The 9,646-nt window shown below is 48.2% G+C and overlaps 1 non-coding gene across 1 annotated transcript; it reads left to right on the top strand.

The window, feature by feature from the left end:
- The first annotated feature begins 257 nt into the window (after positions 1-257).
- Positions 258-364, top strand: LOC135277056 (U6 spliceosomal RNA). The gene has a single exon (XR_010344667.1). It is a non-coding gene; the product is annotated as a U6 spliceosomal RNA (small nuclear RNA).
- The last annotated feature ends 9,282 nt before the right edge of the window (positions 365-9,646 follow it).

The following is a 9,646-nucleotide window of genomic DNA, read 5'->3' as shown; positions in this document are numbered from 1 at the left end:
GCAAGGATGGTCTTGATCTCTTGACCTTGTGATCCACCCGCCTCGGCCTCCCAAAGTGCTAGGATTATAGGCGTGAACCACTGCACCCAGCCAAGACTCCATCTCAAAAAAAATAAATAAAAATTGCTGGACGTGGTGGCTCACGCCTGTAATCCCAGCACTTTGGATGCCAAGGTGGGCAGATCACCTGAGGTCGGGAGTTCAAGACCAGCCTGACCAACATGGTGAAACCTTATCTTAAAAAAAAAAAAATTATGGTGCTCGCTTAAGCAGCATGTATACTAAAATTGGAACAATACAGACAGGATTAGCAAGGCCCCTGTGCAAGGATGACCTGCAAATTTGTGAAGCGTTCCATATATTTTTTTATTTTTTTTTTTATTGAGACGGAGTTTTGCTCTTGTTACCCAGGCTAGAGGGCAATGGCGTGATCTCGGCTCACCACAACCTCTGCCTCCCAGGTTCAAGCAATTCTCCTGCCTCAGCCTCCCGAGTAGCTGGGACTACAGGCATACACAACCATGCCCAGCTAATTTTTGTATTTTTAGTAGAGACGGGGTTTCACCATGTTGACCAGGATGGTCTCGATCTCTTGACCTCGTGATCCACCCGCCTCAGCCTCCCAAAGTGCTGGGATTATAGGCGTGAGCCACCGCGCCCGCGTTCCATATTTTTACAACATACACTGGGGCCTGTTGGAGGTGGGAGAGAGGGGAAGGAGAGCTTCAGGAAGAATAACTAAGGGAGGCCGAAGCAGGCAGATCACCTGAGAGTGTGAGGCCAGTCTGACCAACATGGAGAAACCCTATCTCTACTAAAAATACAAAATTAAAGCTGGGAGTTGTGGCTCGTGCCTGTAATCCCAGCACTTTGGGAGGCCAAGGTGGGCAGATCATGAGGTCAAGAGTTAAAGACCAGCCTGGCCAATATGGTGAAACCCTGTCTCTACTAAGATTACAAAAATTACCCAGGCATAGTAGGGCGTGCCTGTAATCCCAGCTACTCAGGAGGCTGAGGCAGGAGAATCGCTTGAACCTGGGAGGTGGAGGTTGCAGTGAGCCGAGATTGTGCCACTGCACTCCAGCCTAGGAAACAGAGCAAGACTCCGTCTCTAAATAAATAAATAAAGTAAAATAAAAGAAAAATACAGCTGGGTGTGGTGGCGCATGCCTGTAATCCCAGCTACTCAGGAGGCTGAGGCAGGAGAATCACTTGAACCCAGGAGGCGGAGGTTGTGGTGAGCTGAGATTGTGCGATTGCACTCCAGCCTGGGCTACAAGAGGGAAACTCTGTCTCAGAACAGAAATAGTAGGAAATAAATAAGTCCAGGCACAGTGAGTCACGCCTGTAATCCCAGCACTTTGGGAGGCTGAGGCAGGCGGATCACAAGGTTAGGAGTTTGAGACCAGCCTGGCCAACATAATGAAACCCTGTCTCTACTAAAATACAAAAATGAGCTGGGTGTGGTGGCACGTGCCTGTTATCCCAGCTACTTGGGAGGCTGAGGCAGAAGAATTGCTTGAACCTGGGAGGGGGAGATTACAGTGAGCTGAGATCGTGCCACTGCACTCCAGCCTGGGCAACAAAGTGAGACCCTGTCTCAAAAATAAATTAATAAATAAAAATAAATAAATACATACATAAATAACATGCCAAGATGCACACTTAGGCTGGGCCAGGCCTCTAGTTACAGATCTTCCTCCAGCCAGGCCTGTGGCCTGTGTACTCCTCCCACTGCATAAAGTCAGAGGACTCTGGAGTGATAGTGGCTGGGGGTTAGTCCTAATTCCACCCCTTATGAGTATTAGCTAAGATAATGGTGTTGTCTGGGACTCCTTTTTCTCACCCTCCCTTAATTATTTATTTTATTTTATTTATTTTTTTTGAGACGGAGTCTCGCTCTTATTGCCCAGGCTGGAGTGCAACGGAGCAATCTCGGCTCATCACAACCTCCGCCTCCTGGGTTCAAGTGATTCTCCTGCCTCAGCCTCCCAAGTAGCTAGGATTACAGGCGCCCGATACTATGCCTGGCTAATTTTTATATTTTTAGTAGAGACGGGGTTTCACTACGTTGGTCACGCTAGTCTCGAACTCCTGACCTCAGGCGACCCACCGGCCTCTGCCTCCCAAAGTGCTGGGATTACAGGCGTGAGCCATCGCTCCTGGCCTAGTTTATTTTATTTATTTATTTATTTTTTTGAGACGGAGTTTTGCTGTTGTTACCCAGACTAGAGTACAATGGCATGATCTCGGCTTACTGCAACCTCTGCCTCCCGGGTTCAAGTGATTTTCCTGCCTCAGCCTCTCCAGTAGCTGGGACTATAGGCACACACCACCATACCTAGCTAATGTTTGTGTTTTTAGGAGAGACAGGGTTTCATCATGTTGGCCAGGATGGTCTTGATCTCCTGACCTCGTGATGTCCTGGCCTCAGCCTCCCAAAGTGCTGGGATTACAGGCGTGAGCCACCGCACCCAGCCACCCTCCATTAATTATTAATTCCTCCATCCAATATTATTATTAATAATAGTAGTAGTGGCCAGGTGCTGTGGCTCATGTCTGTAATCCCAGTACTTTAGGAGGTCGAGATGGGAGGATTGCTTGAGCCCCAGAGTTTAAAACCAGCCTAGGCAAAGTAATGAGACCTCATCTCTACAAAAATAGGAAAATTAGGCTGGTTGTGGTGGCTCATGCCTGTAATCCCATCACTATGGGAGGTCCAGGCGGTAGGATGGCTTGAGCCCATTAGTGTGACACTAGCCTGGGCAGCAGAGTGAGACCCTGTCTCAAAAACATAAAAACAGGCTGGGCCTGGTGGCTCATGCCTGTAATCCCAGTACTTTGAGAGGCTGAAGTGGGCAGATCACTAGAGGTCAGGAGTTTGAGACCAGCCTGGCCAACTCTGCCAAAACCCTGTCTCTACTAAAAATACAAAAATTAGCCGGGAATGGTGGCTTTCGCCTGTAACCCTAGCTACTTGGGAGGCTGAGACATGAGAATTGCTTGAACCCAGGAGGTAGAGGTTGCAATAAGCCAAGATCGTAACACTGCACTCCAACCTGGGTGACAGAGTGAGATCCTGTGTCAAAAATAAATAAATAAATAAAATAAAAATAAATAATAACAGCAAAAGCTGCCACTGACTCTGCTCTGTGTCAGCCATGAAATCAAATGCTCTACAATCATTGCTTACTCAAGGATTGGCTCATAGTGTTAGTCCTAAGACTATTTTCCTACCTCATGGGCTTACTTAGATGCCACTTACAAAGTTCTTTGGACTTTCTGCTTCCTCCCTGCTGGTTGCAATTTCTGATTACAGGTTGCCGTCAAACTATGGCGCTCCATGCTTCTTTGCTCCTGTCCATTTTCTCTTTCTTTTTTTTTTTAATTTTTATTAAGATGAGGTTTCACCATATTGGCCAGGATGGTCTCGATCTCCTGATCTCGTGATCTGCCTGCCTCGGTCTCCCAAAGTGCTGGGATTACAGGCGTGAGCCACCATGCCCGGCCCCTCTTTCTTTCTTTCTTTTTTTTTTTTTTTACCTCACGTCTTGTTAGACTGATTGGATTCTTTCCTTCCTTCCTTCCTCCCTCCCTCCCTCATTTTTTTCTTTCTTTCTTTTTTTTTCTTTTTTTCCCACTAAGACTTGAAAGATGAACATCTTTTTCTTTCTTTCTTTCTTTCTTTCTTTCTTTTTCTTTCTTTCTTTCCTCTCTCTCTTTCTCTAGCTCTCTCTTTCTTTTTGAGAGAGGGTCTCACTCTGTTGTTCAGGCTTCAGTGCAGTGGTGCAATCACAGCTCACTGCATTCTTGGCCTCCCAGGCTCCAGTGATTCTCTCGTCCCACTCTTCCAAGTAGTTGGGACAGCAGGTGTGTGCCAGCATGCCGGCTCATTTTTCAAAATGTTGCCTAGGCTAGTCTTGAATTCCCAGGGTGGCACAATCCTCAGCCTGCCACAGTGCTGGGATTACGGGCATAAGCGACTGCACCTGACTTCTTTGCTCCTGTTCTATTCCCTTTGTCTTTTCCTACTTTGTACATCTGGGCATACTGAGGATCCAAGAGGATTTCTTTTTCCCAAAGTCCCCCAAGAAGCATCCAGCTGGATAAGGTCTCCACTCTTCAGCCTCCACCAGTTATCTGGCACCTGTGTGACCTTGGGCAAGTTCACCTCTCTGAGCTTGGCTTTCACTTCCTGGAAATGGTCTTGAACTCCTACCTTGGGTGATCCACCTACCTTGGCCTCCAAAGTGCTTGGATTACAGGTGTGAGCCACCACACCTGGCCCACTTCCTGGAAATGGAAAAAGATGACTCATCTCCCAGCATTCTTGAGAGAACTGATTAATCTGAGACAATGTGTACTTATCACACTGATAAGCTCTTCAGGCCAGCTATTATTATTGTTCTCTGATTATTATCATTTAATTACAGTATAATCCTAATTATTCATACTTATTCCAGCCCAGGGCTCTTTACCTTGTGTTAAAAAACTGTTTGTGCCCTGGGGCCTGATTTTAAGACCCAAACCTCCATTCTCCTCTCTGAGGATGCGGAGTCTGAGCTGATTACAGAAATAGGTGATGAACTGGAGCAGGGGACAGGCACAATTTAGCTCACTGCAGTGTTATGTAGCTCACTGCAGTGTCGAACTCTTAGCAATCCTCCTGCCACAGCCTCCCAAGTAGCTGGGACTGCAGGCAGGTACCACCATGCCCCGCTGATCTCTAAGATTTTTGCACCCCAGCAGCTTTCCTTTATCTGGAAGTTTCCTGATAGATTAGAACTTCAAGACTTCTGAGTTCTATTCGTTAGAATTTCACAGTCAGGGCCAGGCATGGTGGCTCACGCCTGTAATCCCAGCACTTTGGGAGGCCGAGGTGGGCAGATCACGAGGTCAACAGATCGAGACCATCGTGGCCAACATTGTGAAACCCTGTCTCTACTAAAAAGACAAAAATTAGCTGGGCGTGGTGGCGTGAGCCTGTAGTCCCAGCTACTCTGGAGGCTGAGGCAGGAGAATTGCTTGAACCCGGGAGGCAGAGGTTTCAGTGAGCCGAGATCGTGCCACTGTACTCCAGCCTGGTGACAGAGTGAGACTCTGTCTCAAAAAAAAAAAAAAAAAAGAATTTCACAGCCAGAGAACCCTACTGGTTGGAATGTTATAACAGATGCTGGGCTTCTGGGGGCTGGGGATACATCCCCTTGCTGCCTCCTGGTGTTGTGTGTGGCAGGGGACACTTGGCTCTTTCTGAGGCCCAGCCAGGCTCCTGATGCCTGAAGAAGACCCTATTTGGCTTGGAGCTGGCTGGTACTGGGAGGAGGCTTTGGGGGCCCAGGAGACCAAGGCGAAAGTCAAATAGCATCTGCAGACTGGGAAGGTACCACGGAGGAAGCTCAGAAACGGTCTGGAAGTCATGGCCCTGAGGGTCCCCCATGAGGCACCCAGACTGTTGCTATTCCTGTGTGACTTTGGGCAAATCTCTTGACCCATCTGAGACTCTATTTCCACATCAGAGAGCAGAATGATGTGGGCTCACGCCAGGCTCAGTGGCTCACTCCTGTAATCTCAGCACTTTGGGAGACCGAGGCAGGTGGATTGCTGGAGCCCAGGAGTTTGAGACCAGCCTAAGCAACATGGCGAAACCCCATCTCTACTAAAATGCAAAGGTTAGCCTATAGTCCTAGCTACCAGGAAGGTTGAGGTGGGATGAGGAGCTGTGATTGTGCCATTGCACTCTAGCTAGGACAACAGCGAAACCCTGTCTCAAAAAGAAAAAAAAAAAGTCCAGGCATGGTGGCTCATGTCTGTAATCTCAGCACTTTGGGAGGCCAAGGCAGGCGGATCACGAGGTGAAGAGATCAAGACCATCCTGGCCAACTTGGTGAAACCCCGTCTCTACTAAAAATACAAAAATTAGCCAGGCGTGGCGGCGCACGCCTGTAGTCCCAGGTACTCGGGAGGCTGAGGCAGGAGAATCGCTTGAACCTGGGAGGCAGAGGTTGCAGTGAGCCGAGACGGTACCACTGCACTCCAGCCTGGTGACAGAATGAAACTCCATCTCAAAAAAAAAAAAAACCTGCTCACTAGGGTTGTGAGGATTCAGAGCTTAACAAGGTACCTGGTGTATGGTAAATGCTCATTAAATATTAGGTTATCAGTTGGGTGTGTTGGCTCACGCCTGTAATCCCAGCACTTTGGGAGGCTGAGGCGGGCGGATCACCTGAGGTCAGGAGTTCGAGACCAGCTTGACCAACATGAAGAAACTCTGTCTCTACTAAAAATACAAAAAATTAACCAGGCATGATGGCACATGCCTGTAATCCCAGCTACGTGTGAGGCTGAGGCAAGAGAATCACTTGAACCTAGGAGGCAGAGGTTGCAGTGAGCCGAGATTGTGCCATTGCACTTTAGCCTGGGCAATAAGAGCAAAACTTCATCTCAAAAAAAAAATTAGTTATTATCACTGAGTTACTTAAACTTCCTGATGTGTACTCTACTGAACTCTTGGGATCAGAATAAGGTTCCATGGAAGGCAGTGCATTTTAGAGGGAAGAATTTCAGTGCTGTTGGATCCCCCTTCTGCCATACGTGGCTGTAGATGGCTCCCTGTACCCTCTGAGCCTTTCTCGTCTGAGACAAAGTCTCTCTGTTGCCCAGGGTGGAGTGCAATGGTGTGATCTCGGCTCATTACAACCTCTGCCTCCCAGGTTCAAGTGATTCTCCTGCCTCAGCCTCCCAAGTAATTGGGATTACAGGCATGGGCCACCATGACCAGCTAATTTTGTATTTATAGTAGAGATAGGGTTTCACCACGTTGGTCAGACTGGTTTTGAATTCCTGACCTCAGGTGATAAATCCACCTTGGCTTTCCAAAGTGCTGGGATTACAGGTGTGAGCCACCACACCTGGCCCGGAGAGGGATTTAAAGTCTGTGAAGCACCTGGTCCTCAGGAGAAGGTTAGCATATTCACCCAGATTCTGCTCCTCAGCCTTTTTAGGCTGACCTCCTGACTTTCTGGCCGAATTCTTCTCTATGCACAAACATCTGCACAATTGTTACTTCTTTAATTCTGGGTTGCTACTCCACCCTTTTCCTGGGTGGCAAAATTGGCGCTCAGAGAGGTGAAGTGACTTGTTCAATGCCACACAGACCCAACTCCTGGATCAGAGACAAGTCTGATTGTCCTTCCTTTAGCTTTGGTAATCTTTTCTTTTCTTTTTTTTCTCCCTCCCTCCCTTCCTTCCTTTCTTCCCTTTCTTTCTCTTTATTTTTATTTTGTTGAGACTAAATCTCACTCTGTTGCCCAAGCTGGAGTGTGGTGGTTTGATTTCGGCTCACCACAACCCCTGCCTCCTGGCTTCAAGAGATTCTCCTGCCTCAGCCTCCTGAGTAGCTGGGATTACAGGTGCCCACCACCATGCCTGGCTACTTTTTTGTATTTTTAGTAGAGACAAGATTTCATCATGTTGGCCAGGCTGGTCTTGAACTCCTAACCTCAAGTGATCCACCTGCCTCGGCCTCCCAAAGTGGTGGGATTACAGGCATGAGCCACAGTGCCCAGCCCATCTCTATTTTTTTTTAAGTCCGCTTTAAACACCCATTGGATGTCTATTACAAAAACAGCCCATGAGCCTGGTCAACATAGTGAGACTCCATCTCTACAAAAGGTTTAGCCAGGTGTGGTGACACACACCTGTAAGTCCCTGCTACTTGGGAGGCTGAGGTGGGAGGATCGCTGGAGACCAAGAGTTCAAGGCTGCATGGAGCTATGATCACACCTCTGCACTCCAGCCTGGGCATCAAAGCAAGATGCTGTCCCTTAAAAAAAGAAAAAAGAGGCCAGGCGCGGTGGCTCACGCCTATAATCCCAGAACTTTGGGAGGCCGAGATGGGTGGATCACGAGGTCAAGAGATCGAGACCATCCTGGTCAACATGGTGAAACCCCGTCTCTATTAAAAAAATACAAAAATTAGCTGGGCATGGTGGCGTATGCCTGTAGTCCCAACTACTCGGGAGACTGAGGCAGGAGAATTGCTTGAACCCAGGAGACGGAGGTTGTGGTGAGCCGAGATCGCGCCATTGCACTCCAGCCTGGGTAACAAGAGTGAAACTCCGTCTCAAAAAAAAAGAAAAAAGAAAAAAGATTATTGATAAGGTGACTTTCAAAACGAATTAAAAAAAAAAAAAAAAAAAAAGAATTGGCCGGGTGCGGTGGCTCACGCCTGTAATCCCAGCACTTTGGGAGGCCGAGGCGGGTGGATCACGAGGTCAAGAGATCGAGACCATCCTGGTCAACGTGGTGAAACCCCGTCTCTACTAAAAATACAAAAAATTAGCCGGGCATGGTGGCGCATGCCTGTAATCCCAGCTACTCAGGAGGCTGAGGTAGGAGAATTGCCTGAACCCAGGAGGCGGAGGTTGCGGTGAGCCCAGATGGCACCATTGCACTCCAGCCTGGGTAACAAGAGCGAAACTCCGTCTCAAAAAAAAAAAAAAAAAAGAATTAAAAAAAGAAAAAAGAGCTTAGGAACAGTCATCATTTGAGAAGCTCTTGATACATGGATAAGTAAACTGTTGTCTGAAAAGGTAAGTATTTGCCAAGGTGAACCAACTTTTTGCAAAAAATAAAAAAAAATGGTTTGCAAAAGTTTCCCGAGGCAAACAGTGAGGTTATTTACTGGTTTACAGTGTTATTTTTCCAGGTAAGAATTTCTTGGAACAGTCAAATATTGTTGACATAGGGGACCTCAGTTCTCAGACCTAGTAATTGAATGCAATAGTGTCAGTTTTTTGTTTGTTTGTTTTCTTGAGACGGAGTTTTTGTTCTTGTTGCCCAGGCTGGAGTGCAATGGCGCGATCTCAGCTCACTGCAACCCCCACCTCCTGGGTTCAAGCAATTCTCCTGCCTCAGCCTCCCAAGTAGCTGGGACTACAGGCAACTGCCACCATGCCCGGCTAATTTTGTATTTTTAGTAGAGATGGGGTTTCTCCATGTTGGTCAGGCTGGTCTCAAACTCCTGACCTCCGATGATCTGCCTGCCTTGGCCTCCCAAAGTGCTGGGATTACAGGTGTGAGCCACCGCTCCCGACCTCAGGTTTTATATTTATCCTGCTCTGTATTGATGGACACTGACATTTTTTCCAGTATTTCACTATCACATGCTTCAGTGACACTATGTGCAAAGGGATGAGTTTCACTGGGGCCCCCACCTAGAAGTGGAATTGCTAGGTAGTGAGATGTGAACATCTTCAATTTTCCTAGGGTCCTATATTCTTTCTGCTGCATCTCCCTGCCTCCCAGAAGAGGAAAGCCTCTCTCCACGGCCACCACAGCAGACAGCAGGAACTGTCAGGGCTTTGCCCACACCGGCTGCCTGCCCACCCGCCTGCCCTCCCTTGTTCTGGCAGATTAATGGTGACCTGTGACCCTGACAGGCTGGCCACACTCTAGGCCAATTTCAGCCTGTCGAGAGGAGTCCCAGGGGTGGTCAGGGCCTGGGGATGTGTTAGCCAGATGGGCCTGGGAGGTCTTGGGTTGGCTTATCCCAGGAGGCAGAGCAGGTGGGCAACCCTCAGCAACACCCCCATCATTCTCCCCATCATGCATCACTGGGCTGGAGCTGGAGCCAGATGGTGGGGAT

Source organism: Aotus nancymaae, unplaced genomic scaffold (genome assembly GCF_030222135.1).
Source record: "Aotus nancymaae isolate 86718 unplaced genomic scaffold, 86718_ANA_hifiasm-v0.15.2.pri h1tg000029l, whole genome shotgun sequence".
NCBI classification, from domain to species: domain Eukaryota; kingdom Metazoa; phylum Chordata; class Mammalia; order Primates; family Aotidae; genus Aotus; species Aotus nancymaae.
This window is presented reverse-complemented; position numbering and strand designations above follow the sequence as displayed.